General features: G+C 36.8%; 1 protein-coding gene across 6 annotated transcripts in view; it reads right to left on the minus strand.

Annotated features, from left to right (window-relative positions):
- The window catches only part of ADAM22 (ADAM metallopeptidase domain 22), a 229,796-nt gene that overhangs the window by 158,013 nt on the left and 48,159 nt on the right, over positions 1-23,624 (minus strand). The window lies entirely within an intron of this gene.

The following is a 23,624-nucleotide window of genomic DNA, read 5'->3' on the forward strand; positions in this document are numbered from 1 at the left end:
TTTTAAAAAAAAAAAAAAAAAAAAAAAAAAAAAAAAAAAAAAAGACTTGAAAGCAGTTGCCTCATTGAAAGGAAAAGTGTACAGCTATTTAATTCATTAAAAACGTACATACATAACTTTGATCAAAAATAAAAACTCAAAAAGGAAACATAATAAATGCCTCTGCTCCAGCCAACAAATTTCACTAGTGCAAAATGAAGTATGGGTTCTTAGATTAGTAGTAAAAGAACAATACATGAGAATAATAAACCTCATCGTTTGCTGGAACATGGTGCTTAAAAGAAAAATCCAAGCTGCCTGGTTTCTGAAGCCAAGCTTTTAATATTTTCTGGGCTTTGCTTAGCTTTGGTAAGAAGACATTTAATGTACTAAGAGAAAATGTGATGGTTGGAGGTCTGGTTCCATTTCATCAATGCAGCTTTTTCATTTGATCCAACATATTCCTTTTACCACTTAGCTTTTCTGAACCTCTTTCCTGAAACCAAATGCTTGCAGCTATGCATGTCTGTGGTGATTGATTCCAAATGTACAACGAAGGGTGTAAGGGATGGTGGAGACAGCACATTTACATGAGCAGAGACAGAATCTACAGTTGCTTTGTTTTACTATGGTATGGCATAACAGGCAAATTATTTAGGCATTTTACTATTCTCCACCTCTGTAGAAGCAAGATAAAATTTATCTATCCACAGTTAATTAATATCTATTAAGTCGTTCCCAATCCACATAAACATTTATTAGAGTTCAAATCAACTCAATCAACTTTACCACTAACTCTTTCTATGATGGTTTTTAAAGCTACTTTGATGCCTTCTTCTGAAGAATGGCACATTATACTATCCATTTCTTTCTTCTTTTTTTTTTAAATTAAATCCTTGTTACTTAGATTGAGGAGAAAAAATGTCACCATATATGTTAAATTCTTAAATAAGGTTCTACCCCAGATCAATGATCACTGCATAGACCAGGGCATAGTCATGGCACTATATTAGATCACCTGGGGAGCTCTACAAACCTGTGGATTCCCAAGCTCTCCTCTGCCAGATCTACTCAGAATCTCTATGGGGTAGAGTTGGGCTTGGGAATCATTTCTCCAAAAGTTCTCCAAGTGATTCTGCTACAGCCAGTCTGAGGATCAGTGTTTGGGGAATCACTGGAATTCCACATATTCAATAGAATGACAACTTGGTAAATGTTACCTTTGCAAAACTCCTGCTGCCATAAGACTTTAAAGCAACTTCTAGGTTTGATGTGGCATATGTTTAGAGAATCCATTGTTGCTAGAAAGTGTGTAACTTCTTGATAATACTCCTGCCAGGGAAATTTCCTCAGCTGACTCTCAGATTTTAAGAATGGTGAAATGAAATATTCCTGTGAAAAAGTATAAGATGGGGAGTTGGGAGAAAGGTGAGTCTTCCCAGACTAGAAGCATTCCTGGGGTCTATTTCATTTTCACTCCTATTCAGAGTTAGAGAAACTTTGAGTTTACTCTTGCTTTACTTGGGGCAATGTGTTTCTGCTTTACCAGCTAATTTTTTAGAGAACTCATAAAAGTCAGTATTATAGTTACATGCTACTCATTAGCTTAGAGCTGTTTTCCACCATGGGTACACATGACACTAGTTGGACACAAGATAATTTTAGGAACTTTTTATTCTTCTGTTTAGGAAATCATGTTAACATATACCACAAAAAAAATATGAGGGTACTTCAAAAAGTTCATAGAAAAACCGAATTAAAATACAGTATGAATCTTTCCATGAACTTTTTGAAGTACCCCTGTATACAATTAGTATATCAAACCTATGATTTCACATGTCACTCCTTAGGAGTGCAGTAGGCATTTAAAATTTTCAAAGTGAGTCAGTTCAATTTCAAGAAAAATATGGTGTAAATAAGAAAATAAGTAGTACTCCAGTATAGCTAATATTTATTCTTTCTGTGAATATTTGAGTACCTGTAACTCATGTGTTTTTTAGAGTAAAGAATCTAGACAAGTCTCTGTCGTCATCAACCTTACATTCTAGTAAAGTTGAAATATGAATATAAAAAACACTGTATACTACTTTCCATATGAATAATAGAGTCACATCAATGAAAATGACTCATTGCCATATAGCATTCAGAAGACTCAGGAAAAATATAAACTATTTTAAATATAGAGGCTTCTGTTTTCAGTTCCAATATGCAAAGGACTTAGAAGTCACCACTCTCACCCTCACAATAAGAAAAAAGCTGAACAAACTGAAAATTAACAACTTTTCTTGGACCTGTCAGAGAACAGAGGTCACAGTACAAACTGTCACCCCAAAATCTGGAAAGACGGATGAATATGGAGAATAATGCTGAGATCAGAATATATGGAGCAGAAGCCACTAGAGCCATAAATGGTGGAACACACGACTGGTAGCTTTGAGGAATTGCCAGGGTATTCCCCAACTTTTGCGGTTTTACCTACAGGAACCCTGCCAGGTTCTCATGGTGAAGATCTTCCCCACCCATACCTCCACCCCCATGGTTCTGGCAAGGGGAAGGGAAAAGTTACCATTATAAAATATGCCCCAAATATTCCCCATAACAAAGGTCTACTTTCCAGAGAAAAGGACTTTACCAGAGCCTTATCCCACCTGGGAGAAGGGCATTTCCCCAACTCCAGCTCCTCTAGCCTTCTTATGTCACCTAAGGTGGTCAGAGTGGGAAGGATACCCAAGTAACAGCAAAGGGATACGGGCCTACTAAAAGCCTGAGATCTAATCATAAGATTATAGACACTTCCCCTCCTCCCACAATTTACCGCCATATGAACAGGGCTCCAATATAAGAACATTAAGTTACAGCTGAAAGAGCTTCAAGGCATAGCCTTTATTTAAGAAGGAGTTCTTAGGTTTTCCCAAAAACAACAGGGAAAACCAAAACAAAATTAGAGGAATTTGAAACTTTTGGCATCTACAGCTACAGCAATCATTAAAACAGCACAACTCCTCACCAGATTAACATCAAACCAAACATTTCAAGTCCTATTCTTCTTAGTTCCTATTACCTGATATATCATGTCAGGCTTTCAACAAAAAATCACAAGGCACGCTAAAAGGCAAGAAAAAAATCTGAAGAGTCAAAGCAAGCATCAGAACCAGACTCATATATGAAACAGATTTTGGAATTATCAGGGAATTTAAAATAATTATGATTTATAGGTTAAAGATTCTAATGGAAAAAGTAGACAACATGCAAGAACTAATGAGTAATGTAAACAGAGAGATAAAAATCCTAAGAATCAAAAGGAAATACTAGCAATCAAAAACACCATTAACAGAAATGAAAAATGTCTTTGACAGGCTCATCGGCAGACTGAACACAACTGAGGAAGGATCAGTGAGCTTAAAGCTATGTCAACAGAAACTACTCAGATTAAAATGCAAAGATAAAGAATAATGAAAAAAACAGAACAAAATATACAAAAACTACGGGACAATTTCCAAAGGTGTAACATATGCATAATTGGAATGCCAGAAAAGCAAGGAAGAGAAAACAGAGAAGAAATATTTGAAGTAATAATGGCCAAGAATTTTCCAAAGTTAACAACCAAAGCACAGATCTGGGAAGCTCAGAGAACACCAACAGAATACGAAAATATCTACACCCAGGTATATCATATTCAAACTGCAGCAAACCAAAGACAAAGAGAAAATCTTGAAAGAAGCTAGAGAGAAAAAAAACAACACGCTACAGAGTGATATAAAGGAGGATATTTCCAGGGATCACCACCCATCTTCCCTGTAAAGACACATGTCATTCAACTATTAATATTCTCCACCAAGTTGACTTAAGAAGAACAAAAATACAGAATCTTTCATTTCAATGTTTAATATCAATGATCTTATTTAATGAGTTTAAATCAATAATAGTTTAAACATTCCTTTTTTTACCATTTGACTATCAATATTAACAAGTTGCTTCTGAAAGTTTCTTGGCCCTCCAATCCCTTTGTTGCCTAACTGCCAGCTCTCCTGAGCAGCTACCTTCCAAATTAAATGGTCCGAGCCCTGAATAATTTTTAGAACTGATTTAGTCCCATTTTACCCATATGTTAATAAGGGATTATGTGAATTAATTCTTAATACATCATGACACACTTTAAAAGGCACACCTGACTTAATAATCATAGAGAAGACATTTTCTGAGACTTAGTGAATTTTGTGCCTAACTTACCTTGAGAATGGGGATAAGTACCAGTCTACATGAGTGGCACACCCCATATAGTAGGTTTTATCAGTTGAATGACATCCATGCCTACCTCCAAACCAAGCCTTAGCCTCAGCTACTGTAGTGCACAATTCTGATTTTATCTGACCTAAATGATACCCTATTTCTCTACAGGACCTGCTCCTTCCTTCCAACCAGCTGACCCCATGGGGAGGCATAGAAAAGTCACTGGCCCAAGAAATGGGCACATCACCCAAGCTGGGCCAGAGTCATTCTCAAGGATGTTTCCATATAGGGGCTGGAAAGGAAATTCCTTTCACTCTCAGACCATAAAACCCCACGCTGCTTGCAATCATTTTTTTAGAATAAGATCATTTTCAGGAGTAGAGAATAAAACCAACATAAAGAAATAGAGATGGGAAAAGAAAAAAACCAAGCAACAGATATATTGTTCAAATCCCTAAATCCAGGTGACCCTTCGGCTACCTCCAACCTACTTTTTGCCTTTCAGTGGTTTGTTACCTGAGCCAATAAATTCTTTCTACCAAAGCCATGACCGGTTAAAATTGGGTATCTGTTACCTGCAACCCAAAGAGTCTTGAGCCAAATTCATAAATGTACAACTCAGACAAGAAACCTATGATAATTTCATGAGACATATTTGAAATTAGGTCAATTCTGGTACCCTCTAGCCAGAGTGTCCCATGGCCTGTCCTTTCGTGGTTCTCTTAAGTGATTTGTTCTGAGTGAAGCATAGCCAGAAATAGGTTTACCATGAAGCTAAGAGTCTCTTCCAAGCAAAGTTCTCTTTCAATTTCTACAAGAGACCCTGGCCATGTGTTCATATGGTCTTATATTTTATATATTTGCAAAAGACAGATATTTAACCATAATGGGTTGGAGTGGCTGAGGGCATTTTTGGCATGCAGACAAAGAAAAAGTAGAGTTAGGGAAATACTTATGTGGTTCACATCACTTTTGTGAATAGTTAAGCTTTTGCTAGCCTTCGTGATGTAGGAATGGTGTTCAGGTACACTCCTGTAGGCTGTTGGACTGTTCCAACTCAACAATCCACACAACAAGAAGGTACAGGGCCTACTACTACAGCCATGTACTCAGTGATGCCTCACAGTGAAGACAAGGGTAGTGGAGATGAAAGGTTTGAAAATGTTTCCAGTCACCAGATGTCTAAAACAATAAGGAGAGGATTTCATTATCACTGATGGCCTAGTTAAAATTCAAAGTTGCTCTCCTGTCATAGATATACTCAATATAAATGCATCATACTTTTCTCTTTTTGCTGAGAATGGAGTATTTGATAAAGTTTGAATACACCATTTTAGCTGCAATTTGGAAAGACATTTCAATAAAACTAGTAAAAAATTAAGTTGCCTAATGTGGATATATACAAATGGTATCTTCTTTTGTCATTTTTAAATTTACTAAACATGTAAAAGAAAAATAAGATTAAAAAAATTAATGAAACCTGAAACAGAAGTGATAAAGAAAAGTCATATAACCAATTGAGATTATTTTGGCATCAAGAAGCAAACGTTATACATTTTTTTCAGATTATACTAAAAGTGGCACTTCTTTGAGAAGGACTAAAGATAATAAATAAATAGGTTCCTGGGTTGTTTAACAATATAATTATGAAGAGAAGTTAATCATAGAAACATACTAGAAAAAGATTTAAATTTCTTAGTGATTTGTCATGAAATACTGACATCAATGAAGGTAATCCAAACCTTATAGTATGTGCTACTAAATGAGGACACTGATGACAAACCATTTAATGAGGGTCATTAATTCAGAGTACTTAAGATTAGTCACTGTCCCCCCAAAATTTTAAATGTCATAAAATCTTAGAGATCATTATGATAGAAATTTTCCCAAATTTGGCCAAAAATCCACAAAATTTATAAGACATTACTAATAACAAGGTGAAAAGTTAAAAGAAATTTTTCTGAACTATCAATAATTGAAAATAAATTTCAAACAATCATGTTACTGGAAAGACTGAATTATCTCCATATTCTTCTAATAGAAAATGATATTTCAAAGTAATTCAAAGTAACTGTCACATTAAGAAAGATGATTAGAAAGTATGTAGCTACAACATGTAGATTAAAATGAAATACTACAGTAGTGTGTCAGGCAATTAATTTTTTAAATGTTATATTTCTGGGTGTTGTGATATTTGTTCTATTTGTCTGCTTTTTAAAATGTATCATTTCTCATTTAATATAAATATTCACATCCACACCTAAACTTGTATTTATGATTTTGCATTTTTTTCTTACAAAAGACCCTTAAAATCATATAACTTTCAAGCTTTACAAAACCTGGATCCTACCATGGACCCAGCCCTCTCTCATATTAGCAAAACTCCAAGTTAAGACTACATTAGTCAAATATGGTTAATGTGGCAGATTTAGCATCCCTCTCTGCCCAGTCCCTTCACCCACCCACCTCAGCATCCATATATGATAGCTGCTCACTGGCCCCTATGAGTTCATGACTATAGTGGATTGAATTATGTATCCCCAAAACTCACTGAAGCTTCAACTGTGTCCCCCAAGTTTTATGTATTAGAAACTTGGTCCCCACTGTGACTGTTAAGACAGTGGGAAATCCTATTATGGTAATTGAAAGGTGGAGCCTTGAAGAGATGATTAGATTGTAGGACCATGTCTTAAGGAATAGATTAAAAATGGTGGTCAGGGGAGTGGTTCTGAGGGCTTTAAAAAGAGAGTGAATGAGAAGTTCTCTCCTCTCCTGCTCCCTCTGCTCTCTCTGCTTCCACTATCTAGCGTGAGACCCCAGGGTCACTGTCGCCACCACCAGATAGACTCTGGACTTCCCAGCCTCAGAAACTGTAAGCAATAAATTTCATTTTTCTTTATAAATTACCCAGTTTCAGGTATTGTGACATAAGCAACAAAAACGGACTAATATAATGACCATCCGATCCTAGAAACAAGATCGGAGCCTGTCAATAGACTGATAAAAACATCCACAAGAACAAATTAGGTCTGGAAAGAATACCTTTCTACTGCCTTTAAAATTCAAATTTTTTGAAGGCAGTAGATCCACCAGGGATGGTGATAGCTTGCACACTCCAAAATCTGCCTACTTGGTAGAAACCCTCTTCTTATCCAGAAAGCTCCTACCATCCTGTAATACCCAGAATGCTCCCTGCCTCCCCAGGCCCTGACGTCCAGATCACTGAAGTCCAGATCACAGCTTTGTACTGTATTCCAGTAAGTTAAAGAGCTGCCCCTTCCCATATCTCTTTCCTCTGAGCCCTGTTTCCTTATCATTACTGTCATCAACAACTTTCTGGCTAAAGTCAGATTGTCATGCAATCTGTTCATAATCCCCAAAGCCTTGAATTGTACAACTCTTGGTTAATGACTCTTCATTGAACATGAGAATAACCCACCCAAAGGCAGACTTGGCCTTCCTGCCACAGCAGTCTCTTCTGCTCTGACATTTCCCCAGAACATGCTGATTCTTTTCCCTGAGTTTGGAACAAGGTGCAACACCAGCTCAGGCAATCTCCTATTCCTATAATGTACAAATTTAATGGGGAGGGGGTGGGTAAACAGATGGTACAATAATTGTTATATAATAATATAGCATAAAATTATGACATTCAGGCCTGGATTATCCAAAGGTCAAACTATGCTGATACTTAGGGCTCTAGAAAAGCAAGACATATCCCACAAAAAAATGAGAAAAAATTTTGAAAAAAATCAACATTTTTTCCAAAAACATCAAAATTGTTCATCTGAGAGGCAGAATATGTATTTTTTAAGAGCATAAACTCTGGCACTGAACTGCCTCATTTTGTATCTCAGCTCTACCACATACTCATACTCCATGGATGGTCTTATTATGCAATTTATTTAATCTCTCTGTGCCTCAGTTTATTGCTGTGAGTTTTGAACACATTTATACATGTGAAGTGCTTAGAACAATTCCTGGCATGGTAAGTGGTAAGTGCTTTCATCATTTAGGAAATTAGAATTTTGTGGGACTTCCTTACCTTATTTTATAGTTTAGTGTTCTTTTATTTTAAATTACATTTGATAAGGCTACTATCCACAATTCAGTGATTTAGGACTCCAAGGTTATAATTTGACCATAGTCACATCTTGGGCCTTCATTCTAACTGCTAATAGAAGATGATAACAGAAGATGTTAATAGGCGTTTCCACCTCCCACTGCCCCCGAAAAAAAAAAATACACACACACACACGCACACACACACACACACACACACACACACGATCAGTAAAGTTTGAGAAATGCGGAGTTACCTCAGGAGTCTCTTTACCTCAGGAGAGTTCTCAGAGTCTTTAAAATGAGGGCATTTGTCACCAAGCTGACAGACTAAGAGATACCAAGTTCCAAGAAAATGACTCCAGGTCCCCACTGCATGAAGAGGCCTCTCAGTGCAGGTGACACAGCAGCATTCCCAGGAAGAGAAGTCTGCTTCCCAGGACTTAAATTCCCCAGGAAAGAACCAACAGCTCAAGTTTCAGCTTAAAAGTTTGAAGATACATTTACATTTTCAAGTCTTCTTTTTTTAAAAATACTTCTTTGTAGACCCTCGACGGTGTTCTGGAGACTCAGGCCTTACGTCTGCTGGTCTACCAGGTGCAAGGAACCAATATCAATCCAGTCCATTCCTGAGTGCTCACTTGAGACTCAATAGAGGAAGGGCAATTTCCAAGGCTCCAGATACTCATCTATATACAAATCCAATAGGTGGACATAATGCAGAGCTTTTCCCAAACTTCTCTAGCCTCAGAAACTTTTTTAAGGAGCATTTAAGATCATCTCAGGAAACACCAATTGCCCTTAAGCTATAACAAGTGCTTTTTAAGATTCTGAAAATACTTGTCTTTTGACTGAGAGTTTCCTTTTCTTAAAGAACAAGGTTTCCCTTCATTCAAAGACTGTAATCTGTCTTCTCTTCGCTTCCCAAATTTGAAATAGCCAACTATTTCACAATATCTTATTTAATTCTGGCATGTAACTCTATCTTTTGAAAAAATCCAAAAAGTGATTCTCAGGATATATCAAATTTGAGGGAAGAACCCAAATGAATCAAGTTCACTCTACCAAAGTTTCATGGAATACCTGAGTTACAGCAACAGCACCACCGATCCACTTGATTTCCAGTTAAAGCCCCTCTTCTAATACTGAGCAGTTGTAAAACCCTGAGCAAGTTATTTAACTCCTCTAAGGTTGAGTTCCCCACCCCCGTTTTTTTTTGTTTTTTCGGCTTTTTGGTCACTGGCCAGTATAGGGATCAGAAACCCTGGACCTTGATATTATGAGCACCACACTCTAACCAACTGAGCTAACTGGCTGGCCCCACCCCACCCCCATTTGTAAAATAGAATTATCATGAGGTTTAAATGAGATAATGAATATGAAGATTATGGAACAAATAAAACAATTTTAATTTGTCCGTTTCTTTCCTGGGTTATAGCCATTTCATTTTCTGCCTTTCTAAGTCTCTTTTAAGTTTGTTTATTCTAGATCTCCTAAAACTCCCTGTTCTCTCCAGGGGAAGAAACATGACTCCTGCAGCTGTCTGCCTTTCCCAATGAAAATTTTATTAGAGTTTTCATAATTTTGCCTGCTTCAACACTCTTTTCATTCTGACCTCACTTAATTGCTGAAAACTAGAATTAATTTCACAATTTGTGTGGCTACTTTTTTGGCAATAACACGTACATTTCTGATAAAGAATTACTAGTTCTAACAAAAGTTTCCAACACTTCACAAATTATATCCTCTGATTTCATCCAACAATGAAGTTCTTTTAATCATATTCCTTTGGACTGAGCCCAACCTCCTTAAAAATGTATTATGCCTTAGGTTGGGATCAAGAAGGAAGTGAAAACAGTCTTATAAAATAGTTATCTAATAGGGTGGAAGTTAGTACCACTAGCTATGACCAAGCTGCATAAAGAAGAAGGTTCTGCCTCACCCAGATCACTTCAATAAACTTCTGGTCTTTCTCCTCTCTGACTTATTAAATAAAACCTCCCTTTGAAATTTGTTTCTTTCTTGACTGTTATGAATGCCCACCAACTATTTCTCACTTTCCTTTTAAGCCATTAAACATTTTCTTCACAGAAAAGAAAATCACAGTATCTTATTCAGTGGTCAGTTGATCTTGTGGCACAGTATTTCCTAATGTTGGCAAAATGTGCCCTGAAGGTCCTTTGGGAAACCACCCCTCTCCACATCTGGCTCCTGTGGTTTGGGAGGGATCAATTTCACACCCAGCTTCAGGGGTGGGTCCAGACTGATCTGAGCCACTTCATGCACATAGTCCACATGGTATTTCCCAGTTAAGGTGCCTGGTTCAGGGATGGGCATGTGACTCAGTGGGAGCTGTTTCAAGACAATGAGACTCAATTAGACAATGGGTCAGAGGCAGACAGTCCTCTTTGGTGGTCTGAACTTGAAGGTCCATCAGATATCACAGCCAGAGGTATACACTGAGTTAGAAACTAAAGACAGAGAGCAGCAAAGCTAAGAGTTGAAGAGCAACAGAGTCCCGGAGACTGAAAACCAGGACTACCCTGGATTTCAGTTACATAAGTCAATAAATCCCTTTTTCCTTTGCAAATTTGAGTTAAATTTTTGTTATTTGCAACAGAAAGACTTCCAACCGAAACACATCATATTTGACTATTTGGCAGAGTTTATAACATTAGCTTTCACAACAACTCACTCTGTCAGGTCAAGCAGAACAAGAATACTTGCCCTTTTAAAGTCAAAGAAACTGACCTCCCAAGAGCTTATTCAGGATGGCCAAGGTTACATAACTAGTAAATTGCAGATATACAATTCAAACCTGGGTTTTCTGAATCTCTGCTGTATCACAATTTTTACTTTTTGTAAACATATTGTAGAAACTTGCAATGTGCTTGCCCCTGCTCGTCTTACCTTGATAGTTGTTTACCCAGTGCTAGGTCCTATGGGACTCACCTGCTGGTAGTTAAAAGAGAATTACCAATGTTATTAGGCCACCGTGCCATGAGGGAAATGATCACTGTCTACAGTACTATATGGTTGGTCTTAACCACATAAAGTTATTAAGTGGCAGCACACGGTGCACCACACATCAACTCTAGCCTTAAAGCTCAAAATGCCACCCTCCCATTTTGGAATGAGCACACTCTCCACATATAAACACAGGCATATAAAATCAGGGAGCTTTGGTCCTCTCAGAGAGACAGTAGTATACCAGATCTCTAAACAAGAAAGAATTATTTACTTCTAAATATTAGCTTTTGAGTTTCTACTGTCCTTCGTGCCGTCTTAGCCAAAAGTTTACCTATTAATTTTCTGCATGTTTCTATACCTTTTGGCTGAAAGACAGGCCAATACCAGAGTATGAAGTGCCTCTTTTAGAGGATATCACATAAAATCTAACCAATCTCAATTTTTCTGAGTCCCAAAAGACAGAAGCAATTGCAAGATAACACAATCTTATTACCTGATCTGAAATGCTGTCTATAAAACAAAAGCAAATAAACAGCAAAGAGATGGACAGCAACCTTCCTAAAGACCAGAGTGAAAACAAAGCCCAGTTCTCTTCTCAGCCATTCCACTTCTTTACTTACTAACATATCAGTTAATTAAAACCACATTTATTCCTCCTGAAATAAATATGAATTTTCTTAAGCTTTAGTCTAAATGGACAAATATTCAAATCATCATCAGTATAGGCATCCATCTCAAAGCTTCATTTATAGAGTTATTTTTGTTAAGAAATTCACGTTACATAAGCTGGAATTTACTTTGTTGAATCATAAAATTGGTTCTTAAAATCCAAGATTTTTAAAAAATTATCATAATAAATAACGCAAAACTAGAATGTTTTCTTTGTGAATATAAAAACAAAATAACAGGAACAGAATGAAGACATTAGCAAAATCACTAATCTTCAATTCACATTTACTTTTCAAAAGGATGCACAGTCCTGAATATGCATGCCTACACCAGTTTTTTAATTTACTGTGACAATCATAAAATGTAAAACAATAAGATACAATTTTAGCAACAATTCAAAAGAAATTCCTATTCAGGCACTGTTACAGCTGTGTTTCTCATGCCCTACTAAAAGACAGCTTGAAAACTACACTGTGATTTGCTGTTCTAATTGATGCATATTTTTATCTCTCTGTACTGTTGCTTTCTGTCAACACTTTACTACACAGAGAAAACAGAGACCAAAACAGCAGGGAGGAGTTTAAATATAAAACAGCAGGGGAGCTGTTTATTTTTCAAAAAAAGAATATTTTATATAGAAGGAATAACAAACTGGTTTAGGGATTAGTTAACAACACTGAATGTAAAGAAATGATCTAATATTGGAAAAGTATATTATTATTTCCAGTATATTATTATTTAATGATGACTGTTAAATTGGTAAACTGTCATTTTAAGACATAGCTTTTTATGGCCAATAATTTTTAATAAAGAATTTATCCAAGAATAAAATATTCAATTGAAACTTCAATGTTAATGTTTAACTGAGAAAAAAAAAAACCTAAAATAATGAAAAACTTTAATCCCACATAACTGATATCCTAAATCCAAACTAATTCTGGTAACAGGCCAAGCATTGTAAGTTTCCCCTGTAGGAAGTTTTAGAGCGTTGAAAATATTTCAAATGGCGCTTGTAAATCTATAATTAGGTATTAAAAACAACTTTCTGAATTTTTTTACGGTGAGACAGTAGACTAAAGTTTAAATCCCACATCTGCCACCATTCTTTGATGAACAAAGAAAGCAGACTTTGAAGTCAAAACAAAGTTCAAATTCCAGATCCACATGCTGACTAGCACGTGACCCTGGGCAAGTTAGTATCCCTGATTCTTGATTCCAGCACATGTAAAACGGGAAAAATAACAACCTACAATTATAAGGATTAAATTACACACACATCCCATACACACATGATGTATGTAAATAGTATAGTATTTCATAAATGTTATTATCCTTCATCCTTTCTCTTATCTGTAATATTGATGCCTCTTTTTGAATCTTTAAAACAATAAATCTGTCTCCCAAATCTTTTTTAGTTCTCTACTAAATTTGAATCTGGAGAGCACATTAACATTCTTTCTCTCAAGTAGTAAGTGCTACATATATACCATTCAAAGTACTTTAAAATATAAATATAAATGCTTTCAAAAATATTTTTCACCAGTAACTTTTTATAACACATCCACAATCCCTTCAACAACCATTGGGTCCAGAGGTGTTTTGGATTTTAAAAACTGTTTAGTTTTAGAAAGGCAGCAATGTGTATATATCATATATTACTTAATGGCCCCAGCAGGATGAAGAACAACAATCTATTATAGACACACTGATATTTATGTACCAAATGATACTCATGCTAAGTGGGATAAATAGACTATAAATAGTCTAATGTATTGTGGTAGGCAGTATTCTCAAGATGTGCCCCAAGATTCTCATTTCCTGGTTATTCAAACACTAAACTAGGTACTATATAAAGAAATTTTGCAGAAGGAATTAAGGTTACTAACCAGCTAACTTTATTTATTTATTAATTCTTTTTTTTTTTTTTTTTTTTTTTTGCCCGCTAGCCAATACAGGGATTCAAACCCACTGACCTTGGTGTTATAATACCATGTTCTAACCAACTGAGCTAACTAGCCAGCCTCACCTGCTAACTTTAAAATAGGGAAAATTATTCTGAATTGTCTGGGTGAGCCCAATGTAATGACATGATCCCTTAACAGCAGAAGAGGAAGGCAGAAGCATTAGTCAAGAGATATGGTGGAAGAGGATGACAGAGGAGAGATGAGGTAGAAGGGGAGATCTAAGACAGTCAAGGCCTGAGAAGGACTTGGTTGGCCATTGTTGGCTGTGAATGTGGAGGAAGGGGGTCACCAAGTCAAGGCATGCAGGCAGCCTCTAGAACAACAATGCATGCCCAACAGCCAGCCAGGGAGTGGGAACCTGAGTCCTATAATCTCAAGCAACTGGATTTTGCCAACAACCTAAAAATGTTTGGAAATACATTACTCCCCAGAGCCTTTAGAAAGGAGCATAGCCTTGATTTAGGCCTGTGAGACTCTAAGAAGAAGACCCAGCTGAGCTAGACTGTACTCAGACTTCTGACCCACAGAAGCTGTGAGATAATGTGTGTTGATTTAAGCCACTACATTTAACAGCAGCAATACAAAACAAATACATGTATATTAAAGTGAGGTTTTGATTGCCAAATGAGTTGCTCCAAATTTACAAAACCTTTTTGTTTTCACAGCTTTGAGCATTTCAGAATTGCACAGAAGGAATTCTGAACTATTTATTTCTAAATAAATAAATATATTCAGTACATTTACCAAGTTAATAAATACCAATAAGGCTTCAAAGCTTTCATTAAAACCTTGTTTGGTGTGCTTTTAAAAAACAAACAAAAACTCCAATAGAATCTCAGTGCTTAACTTCCTTTTAGTCCTAAAAATTTCAAATTTGGTTAGCCTCTTCAAGACAATAGTCTCTTCAAGACAACTGACCTCATTGCAACCCTTTAAAGGAAAGTGCCTCTGTTAGCTAATAATAATCAAATAGTTACTGAGCATCTCTATACACCAGATACTGTTCCGGGTGCTTCATAAGCATTAACCTGTTAAATCTGCCAACTACCCTATGAGGCAGGTACTGTTATCGTCCCTATTTTACAAGTGGAGAAATCCAGGTACTGAGTAGTTAACCGATTTGCCCAAGGTCACAAAGCTAATAGTATACATTCTAAACTGAGACAGTCTGACTACAAAGCTATGCGGCTAGCCACTTGGCCCCATTGCCTCTCTGTTGATACAGGTACCATTTAATCAAACATTTATAGCACAACAAATACAAGGTACCTGCGACCTCAGAATTTATAGACTAAATCTTCTTCTGTACAAACTCTGGCACTGATCACTTTCTGAGGCTGCATGCCCCAATAATATTTCCTTCAGTGTTATGGACTGAACGTTTGTGTCTCCCCGCCCCAAATTCATACACTGAAATCCTAACCTTCAGTGGGATGGTATAAGGAGACAGGGCCTTTGGGAGGTGATTAGGTCATGAGTGTGGATGGGATTTGTGCCCTTATAAGAAGAGAAACAAGAGAGATGATTTTTCTCTCTGCCAGGTGAGGATACAGCAAGAAGGCAGCCACCTGCAAACCAGGAAGAGAGCCCTCGCCAAGGACCAAATTGGCCTGTACCTTCATCATAGACTCCCCAGCCTTCAAAACTTACTTCTGTTGTTTAAGACACCCAGTCTTTATGGCACTTTTGTTACAGCAGCCAGAAATGACTACGACATCTGGGAAGCACATAGTACATTAGCCAGCTGCACTAGTACATGTCTGTTGCTTATAACAAAATACACAGAACTGGGTGATTTATAAAGAAAATGAAATTTATTGCTTACACTTTCTGAGGCTAGGAAGTCCAGGGAACACATCTGGTGAGGGTCTTGGAGGTGGTGACAGTGATGGCAGGGTATCACATTGCAAAACGGCAGAGCAGAAACAGCAAGAGAGATTAATCTCATTCGCTCTCTCTTTTTTTTTTTTCCTTTTTGTCTTTTTTCGTGTCCGGCAACGGATCGCAACCCTCAGTGTCGCGCCCATACCGGACAGGGACCGGCAACGGGATCGCAACCCTTGGTGTTGCTCCCACACCTCGCTCAGCCAGTGAGCGGAAACCGGTCTGTATGTGGGATCCGAACCCTCGGCGGGAGCGCCACTGCGCTCCCAAGCGGTGCACTGTAGCAGTGCGCCACCGGGCCGGCCCATCATTCACTCTCTTTTTAAAGCGCTCAGAACCACACCCATAACCAGCATTTTTAATCCATTCACTACTGCATGGTCCTACAATCTAACTGCCTCTTCAAGGCCCCACCTTTCAACTACCATAGTAGGATTTCCCAGCCACTTAACACGGTCACAGTGGGGGTCATGTTTTGGAGAGACACTTAGTCCAAGTCACCAACCAACCAGCACAATTTGCTACCCAGGGTTTCCTGATATGCAATCTTTTCTCCCCTATTATATTACAAATTCCTGGAAAGTTGCACCTACTATTAGATCTAAAATCCCAAACAACCTGCTTCCATGGCCATGTTCCTATTATTGTAAAATAAACCCTTGGTGACTGACTGAGTGGCTGATTCACAATTTTCCAGCTCGAAAGTGCACCACCTTAGGTCAGAGAAAGCTACAGAGGGCCCAGTAGGAATCTTCTTTAATCTAATTCATAATGACCAAACATGTTTAAAAAAAAAAGAAAAAAACTTGTCATGGTTTTCAACAGGATTTATCCAGAAGATGTTATCTTTGTTGGAATATGAGTAGCAACAATTTTAAATTACTGAACCTTAAACAAAAAAGTTCCTATTGGAATGTATGTAAGGGGATAGGTGGCATATAGGTACAGGGTTGAAGTTTGAACTACATCAATATAGTGAGAAGACACTGCAGCAGGTGAATGTCTGGGAGAAAAAACACTAGATTAGTGGTTTGCAAATATCAGAATCCCCCAAAGGGCTCGTTTAAACACAGTTTCCTGGGTCACATCCATCTGATTCAGTAGGTCTGAGTGAGGACCTTAAAAGCACATTTCTAACAAGTTTCCAAGATGATGCTACTGGTCCAGGGACCACACTGGGAAACCACTGCACTGGCTGGTCTGGGGTGGAGCCCAGGTATTGGTAGTTTTTTTCATTCCCCAGGTAACTATAATATACAGCCAGTGTTGAGACCACTGCACTAGGAAAACAGTTAATGAGGAAGACACAATGGAAACTGACTGCATGGTGGAATAACCTGTCACAAAAGGTAAGATGTTCTTGGGAGGTAGGTATGTAGGATAACTTATGGCCTGTGAGACGAGCCCTTCCAGATATCAAAAGAAGAGGCCTTCCAAACATTGCCCAGTAGCAGATCAACTGTGTACGTAAGAGAAAACCCTACGCCACTTCATCCAGGCACTGTGATTCCCAAGATGATTTCCTGCAGAAGGAGGAATAGATCAACATCTGTTATTTCTCTAAAATCCTCTGGTATTTATTTATAACCATAGCCATGTGTTACTAGTTCACTAAAGGGCCTTAAAAAAAACATTGTCAGAGGGCTGTTTCAAAGCCAATTTATCACAATGGCTTTGAAAAATATCTATTCATGTGGCAAACTTTAATTAGGAAATTTATGTGATTACACACTTTAAATGCAGGGTACACAGCAAAATGAGAATTGGGGTTTTCTGTGACCTCTATGAAGTTTTGCTGTCTGTTACAATCTGAGATACAAGCTTTAGAAAGGGAACCAGGCTGGGACCAGAGACAGAAAAATAACATTTACAAGAGAAAAAATATGAATTAGACCCACATCAAGAGAGTCAAAAAGTAATAGGCGAAAATATTATTCAAATGACAACAAGGATACCGAATCTCCACAGACAAACTTTGACTGAAGAAAGACAATCAACCATTTCCACAACTGTGAAATAGACCTCAATTAATACAAAACTACAAAATAATATTTGTAAAAAGAGGGTTTTTTAATATGTTGTTTAGGTCAGAAAATTTAGAAGGGTTCATAATGAACATTATTAATTATTAATATTAATTAGTAATTAATAATTTCATTAGTTATTAAAGGTTTGATTTTGTTCTTTATCTAAATGACTATTGTTTGAGTGCCTAAAATTCTCTCATAGAAGTCTGGTGTAAACATGGTTTCATGGGCTTCAATCATCTTTGGAGTAGGGCTAGATCTTTGTACATCATGTTTTTTGTATAAGGAAGTTTGAGAGAGATCACAGTGCTCAAAATCCTACCCTGTCCTCCGACCTGCCCTGAAATACCACCTTTTAGAGTTAATCCTTTAAGTTACCCCAAAGAGGCAAGAATGTCTATAAAAAGTCACATACATGAACTAAGAAAAGGGCTAGAACCAGCCAAGGCAGCATCATAGATTAATTTATCAGAGAACCATGATCAACAGAACCAAAGTATCTGGGTGACCACACTGCACAGCAGGGGGCTGGAAAGAATGCACATGATGGGTAAGGTGATAGAATGGGCCAAGCAAGGACTGGAGTGGCCTGAGGCACGATGACTTTCCCACAGAGGGAAGTGGTCAGCCCAGGTGGTGTCCAGAGTCAGGCAGCTGGAGGGCTGAACTTCACAGTGTGCCCAGAGCTATTCTCAACCAACTTGACATTCAATACTTCTAATCTGATTATTAAGCTACTTACAGTAAAAGTTACTAGAATGAAAAAATTTTAAATCATTTGACTACAGGGTCTCAGTGCATATGAATAATAATAAGATATACACGGGATTACCAAAGAATAAAATTCAATAAGAATTCCCAGGTTTTACTGTCATGTGACATTTTTTTGATAAAGGGAGTTGCTCTTGGATCAAGTGTAAAGGGATGCACATTTAGGAAACAGAGGGTTCTCATTTCAGCAAGTCTGTGGAATGACCTCAGCAAAAGTATTATAATAGCACTCCAGCCTATTTAATTTTTGAAGGTTGCATTTATCCAAAGTTCTCCTTGGCAGACCTTATTGGCTATATCTCTCCAATATCTACCCCATATCCACTAGCTAACCAAACCTGATTTGGCCAGAGATCCTCTCTTCTCCCATATGACTTGGGAAAAAGTGAATTCACCCCAGCTCCAGTGGGACCCTGATTAGTATCAACTATCACAGAGGTACCTTTTTCTTTGCCAAGAATTTGTTTAGGAGGAGGTTTGACCCAATTCTGCTCAACAGCCTTCAAAAGTTTTGATTAAAAGGTTTACTGGTTCCCTACAGTCAGACAGAGGAAGAGGTGCTCTTTTTGTCTTTTTGTGGACAAAAACAAAACAGCACATCTGGAGTCATTCTTGGGGCTACTTGACATCATCCCTCCTACAAAATAGAATTTATTTTTTTTTAAAAACTGTAATGGCATGATTAAAAAATCAAAAGTCCACCTTGGAAAACAGTTCAGCATTTCTCAAAGCATAATACTACCATATGACCCAACCATTCTGCTTCTAGGAATCTACACAAGAGAAATAAAAACATATATCCAATATCCACACCAAGACTTGCATATAAATGTTCATAGCAGAATTATTAATAATAGCCAAAAAATTTAAAAAACCTAGATGCCCATCATCAGATGAATGGATAGGTACAATGTGATATATTTATCTATAAAATGAAATAATATTCAGTAATAAAAAGGAATGAACTGCTGACATAAGCTATATCACAAATGAACTTCAAAGACATGCCAGGTGAAAGAATCCAGACATAGGAACACAAACTGCCTTTGTAAGAAACGCCCAAAAAAGACAAATTTACAAAGACAGAAAGTAGATCAGTGATTGCCTGGGGCTGGGTGTAGGAACACAGATTAAGTGTAAATGGGGATGAGCGATCTTATGGGAGGAATGAAAACTGTTTTAAAACTGATTTATGGGCCGGCCCGGTGGCGCACTGCTACAGTGCGCCGCTTGGGAGCGTGGCGGCGCTCCCGCTGAGGGTTCAGATCCCACATACAGACCGGTTCCCGCTCACTGGCTGAGCGAGGTGCGGGTGCGACACTGAGGGTTGCGATCCCGTGGCCAGTCCCGGTCCGGTATGGGCACGACACTGAGGGTTGCGATCCGTTGCCGGACACGAAAAAAGACAAAAAGGAAAAAAAAAAAAAAAACTGATTTATGGTGATTGTTGTATCACTAAGTAAAGTTACTAAGAACCACTTAATTATACACTTGAAATGGGTGAATTTTATGACATGTAAAATATACCTCGAACTTGTTTTAAAAAAATCAGAAGTGTTTCATTTTATGCAATAAATATGTTCCTAAAAGTTTTATGTTATATTTGATGTTATATTTGATACAATAACAACAAATAAAAATAGTATTGAAAAAGAAGATATAACAACAGGTGAGGGAAAATTTTATTTTATTTATTTTTATTTGTTATAAATACTCATGAGATACAAAGCTGATTGTCACTCCTCGTTTAGAAATTACTTTTTAAAAAGCACACACAGATTAAGCTGAAACTCTCCATAATATGGACAATTCCTTACAAAAATACTATTTCTCAAAGTTGGCTTAAAAACAAATAGAAAACCTGAATACATCAATAACCATCAAAAAAACCATTTATCAAAGATTTATCTGTTAAAAAGACTCCAGGACTAGTCTGGATAAAGATAAGGAACTTTAAACATTAAAATATATGTGTATATAAAGTATATATATTTAATTATATATATAAAACATATATTTAGTGCTGAAAAGTATTATTTGTCATAAGAGCATTGTTGTCTTGGTCATTTTGGTAACAGAAATATCTATAATGTTCACTGCTAAGTAGAATACTGATTATTGATTTGTGAGAGCTAGTCCCTATTTCTTTACCAGTTGAACTAGTATATATATTTTTAATTAAATATATAAGTATACTCACATATATATAGTTTCCATACTACATAAGGTAACGTTTCAGGAAATTTTTTGTAATCAAAAAAATTCATTTTATATAGCTTTTTAACTCTGATACAGAAAGACTAATGCAAATCTCATTTATGACTGTAGATACAAAAATTCTAAATAATATAACAGCAAATCTATTTTAGCAAGTACCTGGAGAGATTGAATCTCACAATTTTAAGCTAGAAACTGCCTTAAAATGTAATCAGTTGAAGCATTCTACAATGGAAACCAGAATCTGCAATTGGGTGGCCCTTCCTTTTGGGGCAACAGATCCCCCTAGTAATCCCTCAGAGTTCTCCAAAACGTTGGCAAAGTTTGAACCTGTAGAGAAAAGCAATTACACTTGCCTCAAGGTGTTAATCGCAGAGTTGTGCCCTACAAGTCTGTTGTCAGCCTGCCCCATTCCCAAAAGCTACTGTCTGTTCTTGTCTAAGCATTAGATCAGAGAAAATTAGGAACCAGAGCTAAAGCAGGAAGGTTGTGCAATCTGATCTACTTTTCACCTCATGCTAGAAGAAAGACTGTGACAAGGAAATGAATTTAGTGATCTGGGCTGTAGGTATACCACATGTGATATTGTTTAAAGTTGAATAAGCCATACTTTGGGAAAAGTACTGTCAAGCTATGGGAGTCAGATCATAACTCTGAGATTATGGGTCCAATTTCACAATGAGAGCGGATGTCCCCACTGCTTTTTACTCTGAGGCAGAATGTAAAGTGCCTTGAACGAGGGGGGAAAAAGGACTTGTACTTTTTTCTGCCTATCTCTGAGCAGAGAATATGTCTTTGCTCTCCCAGTCCTCCACAAGAAGGCCTGCGGACAGGTTTGGGCTTGTGGGTTCTTGGAGTAACAACTCTGGCAGATGTTAACTGCTATCACCGGTGAAGGGCAGCTGTGTCCAGCAGAGCAGCTGTCATGAAGGTCAACTGCAGGGAATCTAGCAATGGCAGGAATGTAGTGGCAAGGTAACAGGCTAAAGACTAAATCTCAGCAATAATTAAGGAAACACTTGGGGAAGGAGGCAATTTACAGCAGGAAGGCCAGTACAGGCTTGTGCCATAATAGTGTAGATAAAAACAAGAAGTGTAGTTCTATTCTATAGTCACAGCTAGAGAGGCCAGCAACATATTGGGCACAACAATGAATTATCCAACATGACAAAGTAGAGTTTATCCTCTGCATTCAAAAATAATTTTTAATAATGATTGTTGTTTCTTTCTTTCTTTAGCTCCCACTTATGAGTGAGGACATGTGGTATTTCTCTTTCTGTGTCTGGCTTATTTCACTTAACTAATTTTCTCCAAGCTCATCCATGTTGCTGCGAATGGCAGAATTTCATTCTTTTTTATGGCTGAGTAGTATTCCATTGTGTGTATATATGAGAAACATTAATATAATAAATCATAATAATAGTACAAATACAAAAATGCATATGTTCACTTTAATTGGCTAGAAAGGCATTCACTAAAATCTAACACCATCCCTTTAAAAAAAATCTTAATAAACAAGATATAGGATACTGCTTTAACATGATAAAGACTGTCTCTCACAAATCAATAATTAACATTCTATTTAACAATGAATTCTAGAGATATTCCTAGTGCCAAATGAACCAAGATTAAAAATGCTATTGTCATTCAATTATACAGTTCAGAAACTTTTAGGAAAAGCATTAAGGTGAGAAATGGTAGTAAGAAGTATTACTCTGAAAAGAAAAAACTCTCGTTATTTACCATTCATGTTATTGTCAAACTAGAATGTTGTCAAACCCAAGAGAAACAATGAAATGCCATTAGCAATATTAAGAAAGTTCCATAGAGTATACCAGAAATCAATGGTTTTCCTATATAACACCAGTAACTAATTATAAAATATGATGGGAAAATATGACATGCGCTGTAGCAACAAAAACAAATACAATTCCCAGGAAAATATCCTACATGAAATGTGCAAAGTCTATAAAAACAAAAATACTAAATTTTACTGAGAGATATAAAAGAATGTATTAATTTTTTTTAAATACAGCATGATATTGGATAGAAAGACTCAGTACTGTAAAAATGTCTATTTTTTCCAATTAAAATATAAGTTTCCCAATTAAATTGTAAGTTAGTGACAGTCCAATAAATCCCCAAGGGGGCATGAAAAAATTATTCTGACTTTCAAATTTAGAAAAGATAAAAATATCTAAGAAACTTTTACAAAAGAAAACTAATAATGAGAGATTTTTCCATGCCAGTTATTAAAACACATTGTGAAGCTACAATAAATAGTATGATAGTAATAGGCCCTATTATCAATGAATATATCTTCAGAAGAGATCGCTTTGAAAAAAACATTAAAATATATAATAACTGAATCTGATCAATAAATGATCATAAGCCAGTAGGGGAAGGAGTGAATAATGCAACAAATGGTATGGGGGAAACCAATAACCTCTGCTTAGACTATCATTCAAAGTCTCTCTGTGGCTTTCAAGGCCCTATATATTTTGGCTCCTTCTACTTTTCCAACCTCATTTAATAATTCTCTTGGCTCTCCCTGTTCCAGCCTTTCTTTTTTTTAAACCAACTTTGTGATTTTTATTGATGGGCAACAAATTTATACTCCTAGACATCACTAAACTGTGTACAATAAGGGATGCAGCCTTATAGAAGAACAGAAAGCAGAATTAAACAGAGCAGACTTAAGGATCAGTCTTCATTATTTTGCCTATTTTTTCATTATGTGAACACAGAAATATGAATGCAATCTGAAATATTTTAATGGCACTAAAGTTACAATCACCCATCTATGGAAACTAGTATTTTAACTCCAAATATTTGATCTGCAATGTATACA

The sequence above is a fragment of the Galeopterus variegatus genome, unplaced genomic scaffold (genome assembly GCF_000696425.1).
Source record: "Galeopterus variegatus unplaced genomic scaffold, G_variegatus-3.0.2 Scaffold925, whole genome shotgun sequence".
Classification (NCBI taxonomy): domain Eukaryota; kingdom Metazoa; phylum Chordata; class Mammalia; order Dermoptera; family Cynocephalidae; genus Galeopterus; species Galeopterus variegatus.